At 39.7% G+C, this 21575-nt stretch overlaps 1 protein-coding gene across 2 annotated transcripts in view; it reads right to left on the bottom strand.

The window, feature by feature from the left end:
* LOC109036857 (uncharacterized) overlaps positions 1-21575 on the bottom strand; it is a 343232-nt gene that overhangs the window by 278941 nt on the left and 42716 nt on the right. For both annotated transcript variants that reach the window (XM_072304525.1, XM_072304526.1), the window contains exon 4: positions 12366-12420. The gene's annotated coding sequence lies outside the window, so the exon portion shown is untranslated. The remainder of the gene's footprint in view (positions 1-12365; positions 12421-21575) is intronic.

Below are 21575 nucleotides of genomic sequence, written 5' to 3'. Positions count from 1 at the left end.
GATGAGCAAACAAAAGACGCTCATGATTTGATTAGAAGCCCTGAGAGGACTCTCGTGACGAACAGGACGGTATCTTACGGGGGTCGCCACCTCCGATTTGGGTGCGACTCGCTCATCAAACATTTTGAGACGCGGGGGCGGGGGCGGGGGCGTCGAGCAGCAAAAGGCACGCGGTGTCGTGGTTCGCAAACTTCGAGAGGAATTATTCTTCATCTTGTTTGCGACGCTCACAGTCGAGAATGAGACGGAGCTCGAGACATGATATCAGCGTGCTCGTCCCGAGAGCCACGCTTCTTACCGCTCTTATACCCGTGTTTCGTTCGTTTCTTTTCATTTTTCGCCGGAAGAAAAACACATTGGATCTAGAGTCCAGACTCTTGAAAACATTGACAAGAAAAAAGACTCTTGATTCAATCAGATTCAAGCTTAAATCAAAAGGAAATCCGCTCAAATTAAGAGGCTTGGTTCTTGATTTAAGCTTAAATCTGATTGAATCAGGAGTATTTTTCCTTGTCGATGTTTTTCAGAGTCTGGACTCTCGATCCAATGTGTTTTTTATCCAGTGTTACTTTTCAACGGCGAGGAACCAATGCCTTCATTTCCCGTGAATCAAGAGTATTTTTTCTTGTCGATGTTTTTAAGAGTCTCGACTCTCGATCCAATGTGTTTTTTATCCAGTGTTACTTTTTAACGGCGAGGAACCAATGCCTTCATTTTCCGGCCAAAGTATCACAAGTGTCATCCGACGTTTCAAAATTTCCTCCGCTATTCATTTTTTTACAGCGAATTTTTTCAACGAAGCTCTCCGTAAATGTCATCGAACTTTATTTGTGCTGTCGATGAAATTCGGTGGTATTTCTAAACAGATTTAACCCTAGTCTTCCTGAGCCTCTGAACCAACGAGAAAGCCTGAGCGGGGTCAATTTGACCCCAGCTGAAAATCAATTAGTTAGCTATGTTTTTTTCATGTTTTTAGTTAATATCAGTGCACTAACCTTACAGGCCTTAACCATGAAGCACATCTAAGTTTTAAAAAACACGGCGCAGGGTACGCAATTATTTTATCATACACATGTTGCCATGTTGTTCTCAGCATGAGAAAAAAAAAAAAATCATAGGGCTGCTAAATACTGAAAACGAAAAAATCTGAAAAATTTTGCTTGTTTTATAAGTTTCTAAAAAAAATTAAAAAGAGAAAAATGAATACACCTTCAAAGTAAGCTTTTGTGATGCTAAATGGTAAAATATATGTTATAAGGATATCTGACCCCGCTCAGGCTTTCTAGAGGTACTCGTGAATTTTTTGATCTCTCAAGCACATTCCCCCCCCCCCCTTCAAAATCGTGTTCCTAGATGTTTTTGTAGAGCTATTTGTGAAGGATAAAACATTTCGTGCATACCACGAGAAATGGCAAAGAGTTGAAACTCCCGTGGGGTCAATCTGACCCCACTCGGGCAGACTAGGGTTAACCAACAATTTCTCTGTTGAAAAAATAAAATGGCGGCGGGTATTTTGAAGCGTACCATGGAGCTTGTAAACCTTTCGCCGGAAGGTGCCGATGTCAGTGAGCTCGTCCCAAAAGTCACGCTTGTTACCATTGTTATACCCATGTTTTTTGTTCATTACTTTTCCTTTTCTTTTTAATGGCGAGGAACTAATGGATCGTCAAAACTAAAAGTCGAGCTCGGTCACAGGACATTTCGTCAAGGATTTTTGTCCGCGCACCTGTTATTTCTAGGTGTTTACGACCTCGCATTTTTCTCGGCAGGGAAGTTTTGATCCATTTACCAATTGAGACCCAAAGTTAATTATTCCACATGTAAATAAAAATATTAATTGGACTGCATTTTGCAATTTGGACCTATAAATTCTGGCTCATCTGAAAAAACACTTATGTGCATAGGGAAACTAATGGCACATACGTTGCTTTTAAACCGGGCCGTAATTTATAGGTCCAAATTGCAAAATGCAGTCCAATTGCTCACGACGTCTTTGGATGAAATTGTATAATGTCTTTAAAGAATGAGGTGTTGCTTGGTTTTTTTTTTTATTTTTTTGTTTTGTTTTTTTGGTTTCATACAGCGAAGAAAAGTATATAATTGAGAATTTTGATAAAAATGGGGAACGTCGATTCCATGAGGGAAAATTCAATGAAACTCTACACCTCTTTGGTGCGATAGGACTTGATTATCTTTCAAGAAAATCCCATCTTGTCATATCTGATCCGGATAAACCTTTTAATTTGCCTCAGCTAAAGGCTCTTAATTTTTTCCTGTGTAAGATAACTTCGCCACGGCGCCGACGTGACACTTTGCTTCGAGCTACTATTTCGCTACAGAGATGTTGCACAGTATCATACGAGATTGAAGGCACCCCAAAGTATCATGATCGATGGCATATTTCAGAAGCACGAAGTTCCCTCGCAAATAAATCGAGTGACGACGGCAAAAAAGAGAGCGGTAGTCGAAAAACTTACTAAGTCCTAGTATCTGTATTCAGTAACGTTTATCATGATTTTTGAATGTCACTAGAGGAAAAATCAACTTGATTCAAGCAGAAATATGCTCGAATTTACCGCCGAGAAGGTTTTCTTATGAATCAATAAAGAAAATAATGCTCGTTTAAAGAAGAAAAGATGGTTGTATAAAGAGAAAAGTCACTTACAATTAGCAGAAACCAGCTTTCATTCAGCTATTCCATTCGTTCTCGTGGTATGCTGCGGGGCAGCAGGCAGCCGGCCAGCGCGCCAAGCGCGTTGGCGCCTACAAACCTAAGTGGATACTTCAAGAATTGTGCAATGCGTGAAGTATCCACTTAGGTTTGTAGGCGCCAATGCGCGTTACGCGCCGATAGTACGCCGCTCCGCTCTGTGTTAGGCTCTCATGGTTAAACTCGCGGAGTCAGCGTTTTTCGAATCATGATTTTGAGATTTTTGCATACTCGGCATGGATTATCCTTATTTAAATTGATGAACAAAATATGTATTGAAGGAAAAATAATGTTTGTTTTGTAAATATTAAGGTGGTTCCGTGTCAAATTTAACTATTACCAAAGCTTTTTAATTTTTTCTTTTGTCTTTTGTGCCTCGAAGTTTTTGTAATATTATATTCACAAATAAAACCAAAGGGCATTAAGTATTTTTATAATATCAATTTAAAACTGTATTTACACTAAAATAAAAACTAACTACGGAATCTACCAAAGGTTCGCAACTTAAAAACTAATTTTGCACAGTGTCTGCGCAAAATTATTACATTATTATGTATTTCAGTCAACACACACAGTGTTTTGAAAATGAAGTGGCTTGAAAAGTTATTGAAGCGAAGAAAAAATAAAAAAGCTCTATTTCATGACGATGATGAAGACCGTGTCCTATCCATATATCAAATTATTTGCCTCAATTTTTTTGTCCGTGTCCATTAGAGGAGGCTGTAGTTAGAGTTAGCTGCAGATTCTGATCGGAATATTGTCACCTTCCAGCCTAAGTATCTTAATGGCCATACGACGTTCACAGATTTCTGCCACTGTGTTATTTTTTCACATAGGAATTGTTCAACGAAACTTTCAGAAAATTTTCAAAAAAGTATTTTCTTCGTGCGGCCGATAAAATTCATCAAAATATTCAATCATATTCAACCAAACGTTTTTCGGTGAAAAAATAAAATGGCGGCAGAAATTTTTATCGCGTTGCCTTTGTGATATTTTAGCCGAAAGGTGACGATATAAATAAGCCATCACGCCAGCAGAAAAAAAAACAATTAAATGTGATGAAATATAATTCCTGCTCAACTGTTTATGTCGATTTCTTCAATTTGCTCATATGCTATGCTACTTTAGCTATTAATGCACCTACATGAGAAAGAACGTCTCCTCGACTTCACCCTTTGAATAATTTAACAGAGGTGGGGAAAGCCTTGTCCTCAAGCGGCTCTATTGCACACGCTTATTTCCCTCAGGATTTGTATGCATGAATAAATTATCCTTCAGCTGGCATTGGTGTTTTTATGGGCATGCACTTTCGGCAAATCTGTGCCTCGGTATCGTCCAAACACGTTGACACGATAGGAAATGAAGGGTTCAGTTCGACACTGCCGTGTTAAGGAAAAACGCCGCATAAGCTTCAGGCCTTGCCATATTGCCATCGATAAAACAATAATTTTCGGGGAAAAAGTTCAATTAATACGGGGAAAATAATATTCCTCAAATTTTTGAGGCAATTTTGTTCACAATTGAGGAGCTCTTCGGAAAATGGGCACATAGCAAAAAACAGCGTTTGAGAAAAATGCATTTTAAGTTTCCATCATTCATTTCTGGCCACTGATGGCACCTTTCATCGCAGCTTGGGCTCCCGATTTCGAAAGAAAGTCACTGTCAGTGGCCATAGAGTAATGATCAAAACTTCGAATGCATTTCTCTCGAACGCAATTTTTTGCTATGTACCCTTTTTCCGGAAAGCTCCTCAATTTTCATAGATTTTGATACGCAAAGAAATGAGGAGTTCAGTTTAACACTGCCGTGCTAAGGGAAAACGCCATATGAGCCTTCAGGCGTTGCCAGATTGCCATCAATAAAAAATAATTTACGGGGTATAGACACTTTATGGTAGTAAATTTGGCAAACCTCGGATGTTTATATGGCGTTCTTCCTCACCACGGCAGGACAGCTCTATATGCAAATGAGATGCATCGTATGTTCTCAGTCTCAGTAATTCGAACAGAAAAGCAAGAGTCTTGCCTGGAAATTTGAAAAAGTACACTGGAAAAAAAACACATTGGATCTAGAGTCGAGACTCTTAAAAATATCGAAAAGAAAACATACTCTTGATTCAATCAGATTTAAGCTTAAATCAAGAACCAAGCCTCTTAATTTGAGCGGATTTCCTTTGGATTTAAGCTTAAATCTGATTGAATCAAGAGTCCTTTTTCTTGTCAATATTTTCATGAGTCTGGACTCTAGATCCAATGTGTTTTTTTTCCAGTGTGCCCTGACAAACCAAATTTCACTAAAATAGGTCTGCTAGACGCCGAGATTGCAAATTTTAATTGGATCGTATTTAGCTAAAAGGAACCAAAGTGATTACAGTGTTTTCAAAATCGTGCGAATTCGTTTTTTTCTTTTAAAAATACTGAGTAGTTTTAAATTTACACAATTAATTCCCTTTAACATTACTAATTTTTTGGTGGGATGCAAAAACTATTTGCTATTTTGGGAGATTTTTTAGATAATTATGAAGAAGCTACATTTTAACAACACTGTTATTGCGCAGGCTCCTTTCTACTAAATGCGATCCAATTGTATACCGATGGTGGAACTGCAGAAATACGCACATCGGTTTACGGCGCTGCCCATTTCCTGTCACAGTTTATTGTTTCCATATAGAAATCTCTGAACGTCATTTCTTGAAAACTTCGGTGATTTTTCCTCTTTACCAGAAGTATTTTCTGTGAAAATTTGAAGCCATGATGTTGATGTGATCTCCTTTTCATAAATAAAATAGGAGCAGAGATTTTGAAACACAGCAACCGACATACGCATTTTTGCGGTTTCACCATCGGTAGGCTATGGTAGACTCTTCAGGAAAAGTTCAGCTTGATGAGAGGTTGCGATATTTTTCTGCAAGACACTGAAGAGTTTTAGGGGTTCACACTCCTCAGGGTAAGGTTGGAGATTAAAATGAAATTCTACGACCAGAATGGAAACCTGACTCAACTGTTCGTTTCAGGTGAAGAATGGCTAAATGCAGCTAGGACAGTGGCGTGTCTTGCTTTGCGATGTATCGATTGTTATGCCATTTAAACCTACGGAAAAGGATCGATAATCAGGGTGTTCGCAGCGAACACCTTAATAATCGATTCTTTACCATAGATTTAAATGGCATAACAATCGATACATCGCAATTCACGCCACGCCACTGAGCTAGGAGGAGACACCAACCGATTCTTATAATTATGAAGAGTAAAAAGTGAATTAGTAAGGCACGCGATAAAATCTAAAGTAGATGAAACCGTCACATTTTTTCTCTTCAAAATCTCACATAAAAAATATTCCACGCGCTGGGAATTTTTAAAATCAACTCCTAAGCGAGATATAAACAAGTCTTTTAAACATAGATCAAATGAATTATAAATGATCCAAATCGGTTCTACAAATGACGTCAGCTGTATTTTTGCCATTGAACCGCTGTTAACAGAAAACACTCATGTTTTGTTCTGATTTTCAGACTTCCTAATGTGTGGGTTCGTTTTCCCAGTGCTTGGAAAAAATAGATTGCTGATTTAACAATTAAATTGTTGAAAATATTTCCGAAATGTTTCAAATGTAAATTTGACAATGGTAAAAAGCTATAATTTAACCACAGGGTAGTTAAATTGGCAATTTTTTCTTACATTAAAATCTACATTGAAACTTGTCGGACACTTTTTTTAACTTGAAAAATTTTTAAAAAGCAATTTAATTTTACCCGTGTGGAATTTTGAAGAGAAACCCCATAGAGTTGTACTTTAATTTGGACGTATTTCTGTCAAACGGAACTAAGCGCCATCGGGGGAGGAATGGAGAGGGGGGCTTGGATTGGCGGAAGAATCGAGTGTCGGGCTCATTCCGTCCTATACTCGTAATGCTTTTCCATGGCGCTTTGGTCCGTTTGACAGAACGCGCTATCCGACATTCTAATTTCCTCAAAAAGAACTCAAATTGGCGCTTAGTTCCGTTTGACAGAAATACGTCCATGCTTTTTGCCTAGATCCAAGTATGTGATCGTTTAAGTTCTAACTCCGCGCGAACAATGTCAAGCGGGCATCAATTATTCTATCCATTTTAGCAAACCTTTCCCCACTTGCGGTATTGTTAGGCACACGTACGCTCAGAAAAGTAACCACGGAGAGGTTAGATATTATCGCGAGTATTTTTATACGCGCTTCAAGAGCCGGCTGTGACCCGGAATTGTTCAGTGTCCGCTCCGGATGTCCGCCACAGTTTGCTCAGCTAACTGGTGATTAAAACACGATGAGTTTGAATTGCATCAAGCGTCATGGATAAACGAAAGTCTGCAAACGCCGTTGCCGTAACTTAAGGACAATTTTTGCAAACAGCACCGAAAAAAATGGATTGCTGATTCAACACTTAAGTTATTAAAAAATATGTCCGACATGTTTCAAATGTACTTTTTACAATTGTGGAAAGCTAATTCAACCAATTTGAAACAAGTCGGACACTTTTTTTAACCACAAAATTGTTAAATCAGCAATTTCATTTTTTCTGTGTGGCATCAAACTACTCTTACGTGCCGTCAATTAATTAACGTAATGTACGCTGCGCACTTACGAATAATCTCTTATTTTTCCTTGTTCTTTTGTACACTGAAAAAAAAGTTCGGTAAATCCGAACTAGTTACGATAATATGGAACTAGGTTTTGTTCGGTACACACAACCGAATTATTCGGTCTGTTTAACCGAATTGTTCGGTTTGTTCGACCGAACCATAATAAATTCTTACAGTTTGGTTCAGTGGACCGAACAGTTCGGTTCAGCAGACCGAATAACTCGGCCGTGTGTACCGAACAAAATCGTGGTTCCATATGATCCAGTGGTCCTAACTAGTTCGGATTTACCGAACTTTTTTTTCAGTGTATTGCTCCTTACCTTTTTTACCGATTAGTCTCTGAAAAACACGCAACGTCTAGGGGCCAACAGACAAGGTCTGTGGGTGGACAAGGTTGTGTGGTACACAAAGGGATAGACGAAGGAGACAACGCGCAAATGGAACGATCTCATTGTTGGAAGCGAGTAGTTGCGATGGACAAAGGACATAAGTAGTAGATTAACCATCGGCAACCCGCGAGAGACCCTGTAGTTAGTCCATCATTTTCCTCATTGATCTAAGACAACTACCCATTTCAACCAATAGGGTAGATCCATTTTCATTTAGTCTTCTTTATCTATTAATTTGTCCTTCAATCCCGATAATCAGCTCGCAGAACTAGGGAAAAAGTCACATGTTTCCTTTTCAAAATTATGCTTGAGATAGTGCATTTCCTTTGGACTGCAATTCACGAAAAGTTTGAATATCAACTCTTTGAATGCATTTATAATAAGTATTTTAAAGACAGACCAAATGGAGGGTAGATTTTATACGAATGTCGTAATTTTATTTTTAGCATTGTAATATAGCTGCGTTTCATCGTATGGGAAACAACGGAATGACCACAATAGAAAAAATAATCTTATGGGCAAGAATATACACCAAACTTGGCTAAGAGCTCATTTCACAAGTTGGAAATTCAACTTATCTTTAAAACTGCAAATACAACTCTATTGTTTATATTGGCCCCAGGAGGCTTCAGAAAAGAAAGCGACTAAATCAACAGATAAATCAAATGCAGTTTTTAAATATTTAAATGATTAAAATGAAAAACTCTCGCTATTATGACACTCTGTTGCTACGCCGTATGAATCGCCTTCAACCACGCGTATATGCAATTTGGCTGCTTGGATGTTCCAATAGTTGCTTCCTCTTCGCCTGAGTGATTCACACCCAATTGAGCAAGTCTCATCATAGAATCGGCGCATAAAGCATTAATAAATTGTTTCGTGAAAATATTTGTTTTATAAAAATACCGAGTATACCTTGCAAAAATGGCAACGTTTGTTTTAAAGAAACCTTTGCGCTTGAAAATAAACACTACGAGAACCGAGCAAAATACCGAACGTAAAAACGGGACGTATCGCGGCATTCTTGCGCTACGCCGTATGAATCGCCTTCAACCAAGCGTATAGGCAATTTGGCTGCTTTAGTGCTCGAATAGTTGCTTCCTCTTCGCCTGAGCGATTCACACCCAATTGAGCAAGTTTCACCATAGAATCGGCGAATAAAGCACAAAGAAACTGTTTCGTGAAAATATTTGTTTTATAAAAATACCGAGTATACCTTGCAAAAATGGCAACGTTGGTTTTGAAGAAACCTTTGCACTTGAAAATCAACACTACGAGAACCGAGCATAATACCGAACGTAAAAAACGGGACGTATCGCGGCATTCTCGCGCTACGCCGTATAAATCGCCTTCAACCACGCGTATAGGCAATTTGGCTGCTTTGGTATTCGAATAGTTGCTTCCTCTTCGCCTGAGAGATTCACACCCAATTGAGCAAGTTTCATCATAGAATCGGCACATAAAGCACAAAGAAATCGTTTCGTGAAAATATTTGTTTTATAAAAATACCGAGTATACCTTGCAAAAATGGCAACGTTGGTTTTGAAGAAACCTTTGCACTTGAAAATCAACACTACGAGAACCGAGCAAAATACCGAACGTAAAAACGGGACGTATCGCGGCATTCTTGCGCTACGCCGTATGAATCGCCTTCAACCAAGCGTATAGGCAATTTGGCTGCTTTAGTGCTCGAATAGTTGCTTCCTCTTCGCCTGAGCGATTCACACCCAATTGAGCAAGTTTCACCATAGAATCGGCGAATAAAGCACAAAGAAACTGTTTCGTGAAAATATTTGTTTTAAAAAAATACCGAGTATACCTTGCAAAAATGGCAACGTTGGTTTTGAAGAAACCTTCGCACTTCAAAATCAACACTACGAGAACCGAGCATAATACCGAACGTAAAAACGGGACGTATCGCGGCATTCTCGCGCTACGCCGTATAAATCGCCTTCAACCACGCGTATAGGCAATTTGGCTGCTTTGGTATTCGAATAGTTGCTTCCTCTTCGCCTGAGCGATTCACACCCAATTGAGCAAGTTTCATCATAGAATCGGCACATAAAGCACAAAGAAATTGTTTCGTGAAAATATTTGTTTTATAAAAATACCGAGTATACCTTGCAAAAATGGCAACGTTGGTTTTGAAGAAACCTTTGCACTTGAAAATCAACACTACGAGAACCGAGCATAATACCGAACGTAAAAACGGGACGTATCGCGGCATTCTCGCGCTACGCCGTATAAATCGCCTTCAACCACGCGTATAGGCAATTTGGCTGCTTTGGTATTCGAATAGTTGCTTCCTCTTCGCCTGAGAGATTCACACCCAATTGAGCAAGTTTCATCATAGAATCGGCACATAAAGCACAAAGAAATCGTTTCGTGAAAATATTTGTTTTATAAAAATACCGAGTATACCTTGCAAAAATGGCAACGTTGGTTTTGAAGAAACCTTTGCACTTGAAAATCAACACTACGAGAACCGAGCAAAATACCGAACGTAAAAACGGGACGTATCGCGGCATTCTTGCGCTACGCCGTATGAATCGCCTTCAACCAAGCGTATAGGCAATTTGGCTGCTTTAGTGCTCGAATAGTTGCTTCCTCTTCGCCTGAGCGATTCACACCCAATTGAGCAAGTTTCACCATAGAATCGGCGAATAAAGCACAAAGAAACTGTTTCGTGAAAATATTTGTTTTAAAAAAAATACCGAGTATACCTTGCAAAAATGGCAACGTTGGTTTTGAAGAAACCTTCGCACTTGAAAATCAACACTACGAGAACCGAGCATAATACCGAACGTAAAAACGGGACGTATCGCGGCATTCTCGCGCTACGCCGTATAAATCGCCTTCAACCACGCGTATAGGCAATTTGGCTGCTTTGGTATTCGAATAGTTGCTTCCTCTTCGCCTGAGCGATTCACACCCAATTGAGCAAGTTTCATCATAGAATCGGCACATAAAGCACAAAGAAATTGTTTCGTGAAAATATTTGTTTTATAAAAATACCGAGTATACCTTACAAAAATGGCAACGTCGGTTTTAAAAAACCTTTGCGCTTAAAAATAAACACTACCGGAACCGAGCAAAACACCGGACGTAAAAACGGGCCCGCTGTAATTTCCCCGCTTCGACGCATTGTTATTGTAACAGGTTTGGGGAGAGGGGGCGGAAAAATGAATATCGGGGAAGTATTAAAACTCTTTTGTTTCTCCAAGCCGTTGGTTTTTACAATCGATCAACGCTCGGTGTTGTTTAATCTCGCAGGAACAATCAGCTTAGCACCTGCTTTTTAGCGGTATTTTCAGCACTCACCCCTCTACCCCCTTCTCCAAGTGCTATGATTAATGGAATTCCGAACGACGTAAGGGAGGTAGTGGGGGTGTCCGAAACTCATTTGCTGGGATGCCATTTTTTTTCGGCCGATATCTTCGTTGGGAGTATAGTTTCTTCTTAGAAAGAATATGGATGTCACAGGCAAATAGTGAAATCAGGCATTTTGTCAAATTCCTAGGCAGATAGTCAAATTTTGACGGTCTACAAAATTTTGTGAATTTATGGCGAAGAACTCACGATTTTCCATTATTTTTGTAAAAATAATTCATCAAACCTACGAACTCTTTTTTTCTCTTCCTCTTCAATTGCTTCTCATATTTATATAAATGCTGAAATTCCAAAAATTCTGTATTTTATGTCATGCGGAAAATTTCAAGATTAGTGTCTGTTCAGGAGCTAAAAATCCTTTAAAATACTATTGTGTGCTGCAAATTTTAACAAAGAATTTTTTCTTGCAGGAGCATTGAATTATTTTGTCTGAAATTAAGAAAAGAATCAGACTTTCAATCTAAAATAGAATATTTGACTATTTGCGTAGGCATTTGAAAAAATGCCTGATTTTACTATTTGCCTGCTACATGGACATTGAATTTTATGGGAACCGGAACCCTTAGTGACCGAAAATATGGCGGCAACTCAAGGTAGGGAAAAGAGGGTTGCCACCAAACTTCGAGGGATATCACATGCTGCGCTTGCGACCAACTTTAGTACCTAGACCCTTAGTATAGGCCGAAGTTGAGAAGATTTATTTTTTTCGAAAGAAATGCAAAAAAATGGTTGCAGAACTGATACATCTAATTATGGTTTTAGTTATGTTCATGGTGATACAAGGAAATGCATTCTGATTTGCATTCGTTTTGAATCATCTACGTGCAACATCTACCGTTCGTTTTTGGTTTTTAAGAAATTCATAAGAAATGCAAATCCGAATTCATTTTCTTGTATCAGCATAAACGTAACTAGAACCATTTATCACTTATTTTATTAGAACCATGTAATTACATGTATCTTTTCAGTTCTGCGGCCAATTTTTTGCATTTCTTTAAGGAGAAATTGATCTGATCAACTTACTGGAAAAGAATGGTAGGACCAATCAAAAATGGGTTTATCAAAGGCTTTACTAAATCTACAAGTGTACCATAGCACTAAAGAGGATTCTTGAAAATCGAGTGATCAGTTTATTGGCAGGTTAAGTTGCAACCAGGTTACACTATGAATCATTTTCGTCAATTAATTGCTCAAAATCACAAGGTCAGTATAAAACGGAATTGACATTATGACAAAGAGTTTTAAATTTATATGTCAAAATTACCTTTGTTATTTCGCCGTAATGAGAAGCTTGAATTTGCTGTTAGAGCGGCCGGACCCTGGAATAAAAAACGAAAATCGAAGTTAATATAGTTCACGTCGAATAATCCACTTACAATTTTCAACTGAAATACATCTTCAATAATTCGGGAGAAGTGGAATACAAATTTCCTTTTCGAAGTTTGCAATGTCTTCCACTCAGAGGCTTCATAACGCTGAGTGAGTTGGGTTACCGCTCACAATCCAAAAAATTATACCAAATAGATCTAGTCTTGCATTCTCGATGATGTAAAAATATATCGCAACCGCAGTATGTGTGGAGGAAAAATACCAAATTTGTAATGGAGTTACGGCATTTTTGCTGTGGATGGCAGAAAGTAACGACGAAAATGGTAAAATCACTCAAAATCGGTAAACGCAACCGCACTTTACTCAATACCTCTTTCCCCCTGCAGCGCTATTTGAAGTCAAAAACGAAAAATCATAAAAACATGTTATTTGCTCTATTGTAAAACTAGCACTATTTTGAAATCTTATATTTCTTCACATTCTTATTTCTAAAGAAGAATTAAAATCTTTTTTATAAATCTTAAGTTTACTGCACTTTCAACCACTTTCACTGCAACCAAGTAAATTCGTTAATTAATTTTATCTATAAAGGAACACACCTGTTATTTAAAACAAACCAAATTTATCTGAAAACTGCGATTTTAATCATATTTATTTTTATAATGAGTTTTATTTGTTTTAATAGCTTAAATTTATAAAGCGTGATACTGAAGCTATTAAGATAATTAAAAATGTCAATAATCCAAACCCACCTCTGGAGGTGTTACATAACCTCAAAACCTCACCAAAATATTTTGCGATAGAAGAAAAGCCAGCGAACTTGTGGTTCCTTTGAGTTGAACCGTTTGAGATACACAAGGATTGATGAGTATTCCTGCGGTGTCAAAACCGTTAGCACGCCTCGGTAAAAACCAATAGGAACGTGTCGAACACAACAGCGTTTCATTAACGCAAGTTCCTGTAATTTCTAGTCACACCAACCGCCGTAAAGTTGAAAACACTCTAGAACACGATCGCGCGGTTCACCTTGCAGAATCTCATTTAGTCACCGCTCTGACGAAACGGCGTATCTCAATTTTCGTGATAGCCCTACAAAGCATTGGGTTGCATGGTCAGTAGGGCTCAATCTGAGAATCAGTTGCGTTCTAAGGCCACAGGGCAACGATTTAAAGGAGCTCGTAACTATTTCACGCGATTTAATTAACATGAGCGAAAAAGGAGGGGGGGGGGGGGGGGGGGGTCCGGGAGTTGGGTTTCGTTTAATTCGTTGCTCTCGTAAATGGCGGGAGTGGGGCTAATAGAAACTGCTCGGGAATAAAAGGGGGGTAATAAGACCCCCCTGACTCGCTTTCAGGTGACTGAACTCCCCATAATGCGGTAATGAGGAAATATTTGCGAGACCGAAGTCAGGGGTGCATTTCCTTTGACTTATTGCGCGGTTTCTCCTTGCGAGAAATTGCGGAGGTTGATGCGAGAAGGCTTACGGAAAAACGCCGTATGAACCCTCAGGCGTTGCAAATTCCCTCCGATAAAATTTGAATTTACTGGGAGAGTTGCGATAATTATTCTGTCAATTTTTCAGACAATGTTGTTCGCAGTTTAATCTAAATTATCTGAAAAGACCGAAGGAAAATATTCCTAACTTATCTTGAAACTACATGTTTTATCCGGAAAAATTTGGCAAATCTTGAATGTTCATACGGCGTTCTCTTTTAACACGATGATATAGCTCAAAATCTCCTTTTCGGAAAGCGGCTTCCAAAATTTTAATTTTGGATCTTTTGTGTGGAAATTATGAACATAATTAAGTCATCATGAACGTGCCGATACCTAAAACTCAGTGGCGAGGCGTGAATGATCGATAATCGATATTTCCCCATTCGAGGGCGTGAAAGAAACGATTATTAAAGTTTTCGTTGCGAACACCCTGTTTATTGATCCTTTTCCATAGGTTTAAAGGGCAGATTAATCGATAAATCGCAAAGCAAGCCAAGCCACTTCTGAAAGTAGAGTTGCCTGGTGCTCTCTCTGAATATAATCCTTTCCCCTATTTAGTTACAATCTTGGAAACTTTTTCTTGCGTAGAGGTCATGCAATCGTCTAAAAGCGTTCGTTTCCCCCTCATTTCTTCCAATTGAGAAAATAAAAGCTTTAAATGAATTGAAATCGCACGTTAGGAAAGTTTGTAACAGGTCACGAGACCGTTCCTTTATTTCGGTTAGATTTGTGTACGTGTCTCTCTTTGGGCAAATCTGGTCGCCGGCCACTAAAAAATTTACGAAACGGACCAAATTTTCTTTAGCCGTTTTCATTCTGTCCAGTGGCGAATCAATGTAAGCTCTTGCAGGGGTATATGTCCAAAGGCATGCTTTTGAATTTTACTCGAGATTCGTCAAAACTGCCCTTCTTCATGGTGATATGCACCTACTTCTGCCAATTGGAACTATGTGCGCACTAAGACATGAGCCCCGAGACCCATCAGAATATATGCATAACAGGGCTCACGTTATACTGCGCATAGTACCGTTTGATAAAAGTACGTCCATTTATGTTAAGGTTTTTCTTAGGCCTCTCTCAATCACAATGAAAACTGTACTACGGTTTCCATATGAACGGGCTAGTTAAGAAGAGGCTATTTAAGAAGGGGCTACACTGACTATATACTGACAGGGTGGTAAAATATGGTGAAAAATAAAATCTTGAAATTTCATGTGAAATACTTCTCTGAAAGATATTGAAAAATATTGGTTCCTTTTCATGTTTCGCAAAATGTAAAAATTGTGAATTTCTTATATTTCTGTATGTTTGAGTGCGGTTTGCATACTATAGCCCCTGAATATTATGAAATATTTCACAGCTTCGTGAAAAATATGAAATATTTCACAGCCTCGTGAAGTTTAATGAAATATTTCACTGGAATGTTCAATCTTTCATTTTTTTCTCACGTTTCATGCCGGTCCGCCTTGTATACGGAGACTATGAGTCTTGAGGCACCTCGGCAACAGAGGGGTTGAAAGGTGCCGGGCCGGGTGTTAATGTTTTTGTTAGCGCAAGCTCGGCTATCATGGAAGACGCTGGCACAGCAATTAATTCGCAACCCCTTCGCGCCCCTCCCCACCCCGAACACGGCACCCGCATGGTAAATGATAAAAGTACTCTTGATAATTTACTCTGCGCCCACCTCCCCTCCTCACCCCCCGCTTCGGACCACAGGCGGGGGATCGTCGGAGCCGGGTTCATTCATCATCTAATTGCGAGGTGGAAAAGTGTAAATCGGCATTCATGAGGTCCCGCTGTTTTCGCAATTCGATAAATACACTTTGTTTCCCTGTTTATCTCTTTTTCACCTTCCCTGTTTTACCTCGCTTCCGTTTATTTGCGCGCCGCGGCTGCCGCGCTAAACGCACAGCGAGTCCCGTCGTAATTTATGTTTTAAACGGAAAAGTGCTCAATGTCATTTTTTAAAGCATCCCTCATTTTCTAATTATAACATACACATAATAATATTAACGACGAAAAAAAAACTATAAAAATAACCCTAAAACTGCAAATTTCGAACCGGAGCCGAAATAGTATTTACCGAACCAACCTACAAGGTGACATAAATTCTTGAAGACCTCCGAGAAAAACAATTAGATGAGCTTCCCTACAGAAAATAATACAAACATAGTAATTTCGGTTTGTTGGAACAAATTGAGTCTTTGCATAATTGAATATACCCGAGTTTTATGATTCTGGTCGGTCGCTAGGCGCTGGCACCGATCGCAATATAGTCAGGTTGGGTTAAGTTAGGTCACGCAACTAAACTAACTCTTCGGTGAAGCTGGAGGTATCACCTTAATTGAAGGCGCCCCAAAGATATTCGTGAAACAGTGCTGAGTTCACACTATTCTGCGGCAAAGTCAAGGCCGAAAAATTCCAAAAATTTTGTGTTGCGGCCATAGAATGACCTATACTGAGTTTCGATGCAACTGATGCAAGTCAGATTGATAGAGTGTTCAGCCTAGGCAAATGTATTTTTAACTGTGATGCTAATTTTTTCAATTTTAGGGTCTTTGATTTTTCCACAGAATTGTGTGCACACCATCTCATAAAATAGAAATACATTCTATGATTCTGTGACCTAATATTTTGAATATTGTATGTATTTCATCACTTGAATAATATTCTGAGAAAGTTTTGGGCAAAAGCGTCGGTTTGTTCTCCAGCTAAGTGCTGATGGTAGTGCTAATATAAGTAAAGTACTTGAATTTTAGGGGGCAATGGCGATTGGGCGTCGCAGAGCGCGAGGCGGCGCTTTAAAAGCGACTTTATGTATGTACTTGAATTTTCTTACGTAGAGAGATAATTTAAATTAATTTGAATCATATTGAATCAAGCATAACGTCATAGGGTTTTCGGTCTGGGTTCACCTTCATGACTGCAGGATTCTTGCACTGGATACGGACATAATTGGAACGTCACTTGCAATCAAACGGTTGAGCCTCATCGCGGGACGTTTCTACGCAACTCGTCACGAGGAGAAGTCTAATTAATTGGATTGAGTTCAGCAACTAACTGGGCAAGTCCCATTAAGATCAAACCAAGAAAAAGAGGTTTGAAGTTTCATCTCTTCATGAGATGAGTGTTATAAGTCATTAAATGCATCACTCCGCGAAGTACATACAAAGTACGAATGCAGTAGGAACATTCAAACGTTGCCAAATTTCCACCGATAACAGATTTATTCTCAAGGAAAATCAGATGTAGAGAGATATGATTGGGATTTAATTCGAAGCTGCAAATTGTTACGAAGCAGCCCGAGACAATGGTAACAGGAGGAAAACAAGACGGAAAAGCGGGAAACAAGGCTAAAACACAACACGAAAAAAAAACCCCGATGAGTTTCGACACAAAAATAAGTCAAATTCAGTTGGAAAATAAATTAAAAATAAAAAATATCGAAGAAAAAACCTAAGACCTACATGTTAGTGGCCAAGGTTTGAAAAAAAAACCGACGATATTTTGATATTTTCTTCGATATTTTGTAATTTTTCATTTATTTTCCTACTGAAAATTACTCGGTATGAGTCGAAACGTCGCGGGTTTTCTTAGTTTTGTATTTTAGCCTTATTTTCCGTTTCCCCCCTTGTTTTTCTCCTGTTTTAATACAGAACAAGGAAACAATGCAGTATTTTAAGTTATGAGTATTTTCCCCAAAATTTTGAGGCACCGAATATCAAAGTGCAAGTTCAGTTTGACGAAAAACTCGGAGAGAATTATATATTAATTTCCCAAAATACGGGTCTTATTGAAGGAAATTTAGCAACGTCTGATATTTCATACGGCGTTCTTCCTAAGCGAGGCGTATGGAAATTTCAACGTCGTCTGTTTGAGTCGACCCAACGTTCAAAGCTCCAACTCATACGCCTCATACGTGGATGGTTAACAGGAGAGAATATTCCACTCGATGAAAAATACTTCACGCACGGTATTTACGAGGTCTGTTAGATTAGAAACCGGATTTTGGTCATATCTAGCTTACTGTGCGTCCGAATTAGGTTTTCTTAGACTTTTCTGATAGCTGATAACATACTAAAGAACGCTACGTTCACAGATTTTCTTTATTTTGATCAGTGTTTATTCTGTGTCATCTTGAATACGAGGAAGTCAGGTGCGTTTTTGCGATTTTCATCATACGATCACCGACAGAGAAAAGATTTAACATTACATTTTGTTTTAAGCTCCGTATACCTTGTACCGAAACTTTTGGTATGTTAAGTAAAGTTTACCAAGATCATTATATGAGTTGTTCTCACTATTTTGAGTGGGTTAAACGATTCAAAACTGGTCAGGAGTTCGTTGAAGATGAGGAGCATGGGAATCGACCATCAACGGCAACTAACATTTGTCACGTGAAGAGTGCGGGCAAAAGTCTCGAAAATGGTCGTTTCGAGCTTTCTGAACAGTGTAATATTTCTGAAGGCTCTGTACATACAATTTTGATAGAATATGTAGACATGCATCGAGTTTCAGGTACACTTGCCCTTGATTGTTGTCCGTTGAACAAAATCCAACCAAATGTTAATTTCCCTGTAGCTGCTTGAACGTTCTAACAATGATCCTACATTTTTGGATAGGATAATTTTCGGTGATAAAACTTGAGTGTACGGCTACGATACGAAGACGAAACTCCAATCATCCTTGTGGATTGAAAAATGTAGTGCAAGACCGAAAAAAGAGAGACATGTTTGGTCAAACATAAAAATCGCAAAACACTCAGGAGGTTGCCGCACTTGAAGCCACATACCAACGAAGCTAATTAAGATTTTTCAAATCTGTGAACGTAGCGTTCTTAATTATATTTCCAGCTATCAGGAAAGATCAAGAAAACTTAATTTGGACGTACAGTAGGCTAGTTATGACCAAAATCCGGTTTCTAATCTAACAGACCTCGTATTACCCCGACGTCTTCATCATCACGCCATATCTTCCAACCCCTTTCTACCCTCCCACGAAAACGAAAAACCTCATACCTCCGGCACGAACACGTCGCGTCGTTTGGCTCAGCACTGCAATAGTCATGTCGTCGCTTCTCTAGCGAAACGGCGTATCTCTATTTTTACTCGAGCCCAGGAAAGCATGGTCTTTTACAGAACACAGGGCTCACGTCAGTGGCGTGGCGTGCTTTGCGATATATCGATTGTTATGTCATTTACGCCTATGGTAAAGAATCGATTATTAAGGTGTTCGCTGCGAACACCCTGTTTATCGATCCTTTTCTATAGGTTTAAATGCCATAACAATCGATATATTGCAAAGCACGCCACGCCACTGGCTCACGTGAAAATGGAGATGCAACCTCACGTTACAGCAAAGACGATTCTCTCGTCCTCATTCGATTCGCTGTTTCCCAGACGAGAAAGAAAATAACTCCATTCCAAGTAGGTAAAATGGGACGTAGTTCTGCCGAACAGAACTATGTGCGTTATGACCTGAGCCCTGTTCTGCATATAGTCTTTTGAGTCTCAGGGCTCATGGCTGAATGCACATACTTCCGTTTGGTAGAAATACGTTCAACTGTCCGGATACTTCAATTTTTAAAGGAATATGGCTACGAAATGTCTGTCTATAATTTTTCTGCTTTTTGCGAGCAATTAGAGAACAATCAATTACATTTTCGGTGAGAAATTTCCTACAGTTTCTTTAATGAATATACCGATATTGTGAGAGGTAACTTTTGATCGACATGAATCGGTCGAAAAATACAAACGTGAACCGATGGACCTGATTCGATCAACATAATTTCATCGATGCACGGCACGGGTTTCTCGATCAATTCACGCGCGAATATTGTCGACCGACTCATAGATTTGTCAACCAATTTACGGAGTTGTTTATCGATTCAAGTTTAATTGTCCATCGATTCATGCTGATCGTATTGTAGGGGTTGCGGGGGGGGGTGAAAACAGCCAAACAGCACGACTTCAGCAATGACCAGCACCTTGCTCCACCCGGGTCCAAAACGCAACTACCTCAGAAAGCTTCCCCGGGGTCGTGGCCGCACTCTAAGCCGGAAAACTCTACGATGATCGGTCAGCAATTTTGGCCGAACAATCGTCACTTTTTCGGACTGAAGACGACCACGAACGGGCATTCTTTCCGCTGAATTCGATGTAAGGACAAGTCACATCATGCAATCCTCAGCATTTGTACAGGTGTAATGCCCGCGCGACCCACTTTCAGCCTGCCTCTGGCTTGCCGTTCGTCGCCCGAGCATACCACCCACGACGCAGCGGAGCTTCCCACCGAGGTTGGTTGGAGGGTGTTTGATGGGGTTTTCAGAATCTTTCGCTGAAAGATCCTGGAAACCACCACAGTATCGACTCCGTTTTTTTTCTCAATTATTTGTCGATCGGTTTACGTCGATCGATTCGCATTTTTATTTTTCGATCGATTCATGTCGATCGAATCCATACCCTCCGTTGGTGAGAAGCTTGCAACTCATCCAGTGTCGCACAGACGATCGAGTCAATCAGAGAGGTCGGACATAAAATTTTTGACTAAAACTGTCATTTTTTATGTTCATTTAGTCTTATTTTAAAGAGGTTGTTCCAAAAACGCCGATTTTGGCCCCCCCCTGGATTTGGCCCAAACTTTGCTCAGATGTTGTACTAAGTGTCCCCGATGCTTGGGCAAAATTTCAGCCCCCTCGGATATTTAGGGGGCGGGGGGGCAGGGGGGCAAAGTTGCAATTTTTTTAAAACTTTAAAAATCGATATCTCGCGAACGGTTTGAGTGTAAGTGTTGCGGTTTGCGCTAAAAAACATCAAAAAATATTCTCTACAAGAATATTAATGCTGTTTGCAAGGTTGCGTAATTTATCGCGGTCATAAATCGATTTTTTTCGATTTTGAAGGTTCGACTTTTTTTCGTTTTTCGTCTCTCCTCTCTTTGGAATCGTTGCTACGTGAATAAAAACCTGTTGAGGTGATTCTCCATGAAATTCTGCATCTACCACACTTTGTCTGATCTTGGAGAAACGATTCGTTCGTGAGTTATAGCGATTTTTCTGCGCGTTATCGGTTACGCGCGAGCGGCTTATCGGCGGCGCTCCATCCTGCGCGGGCAAGGCAGAGGTTGTTTCACCGCTAGGGCCTTATATTCATGCTGTAGGCTGTAATTATCGATATTTTCTCCTCCCCCACCCTTCCCCTGCAATACATATTTGTTTAATACTTCGTTATACAGGGTATCCCAGATCACCCGTAACAGGTCTTTTTCTCGGTTGGTTTAGGTAGTACGAAGTGGGGGGCCGCGGGATTGAATAGGGAATTGACCCCAAGGAATCCGAATTTCATGGTCCCGATGCCCCCTAGCCACCCTCGGGGTAAAAGGGGGAGGCACAATGTCTCCCGACTTTGGGGATCGTGACCCCCTCTTTACCTCACAAGGGGGGCATTGGGGGTTTCGGGACCGTGAAATTCGGATCCTTGGGGTCAATTCCCTATTCAATCCCGCGGCCCCCCACTTCGTACTACCTAAACCATTGGGTTTAGGTAGTAAGAATTGGCGTTTTTGGAACAACCTCTTTAATGGATGCTTTTGGAAGACAATTTCAAGAGGAAGCCAATGGAACCACTTTTAGAACTTCAAAAGTTTGTAT

The sequence above is a fragment of the Bemisia tabaci genome, chromosome 9 (genome assembly GCF_918797505.1).
Source record: "Bemisia tabaci chromosome 9, PGI_BMITA_v3".
Lineage (NCBI taxonomy): Eukaryota > Metazoa > Arthropoda > Insecta > Hemiptera > Aleyrodidae > Bemisia > Bemisia tabaci.
The sequence above is the reverse complement of the archived record's forward strand: the minus strand, read 5'-3'. Positions and strand labels throughout refer to the sequence as shown.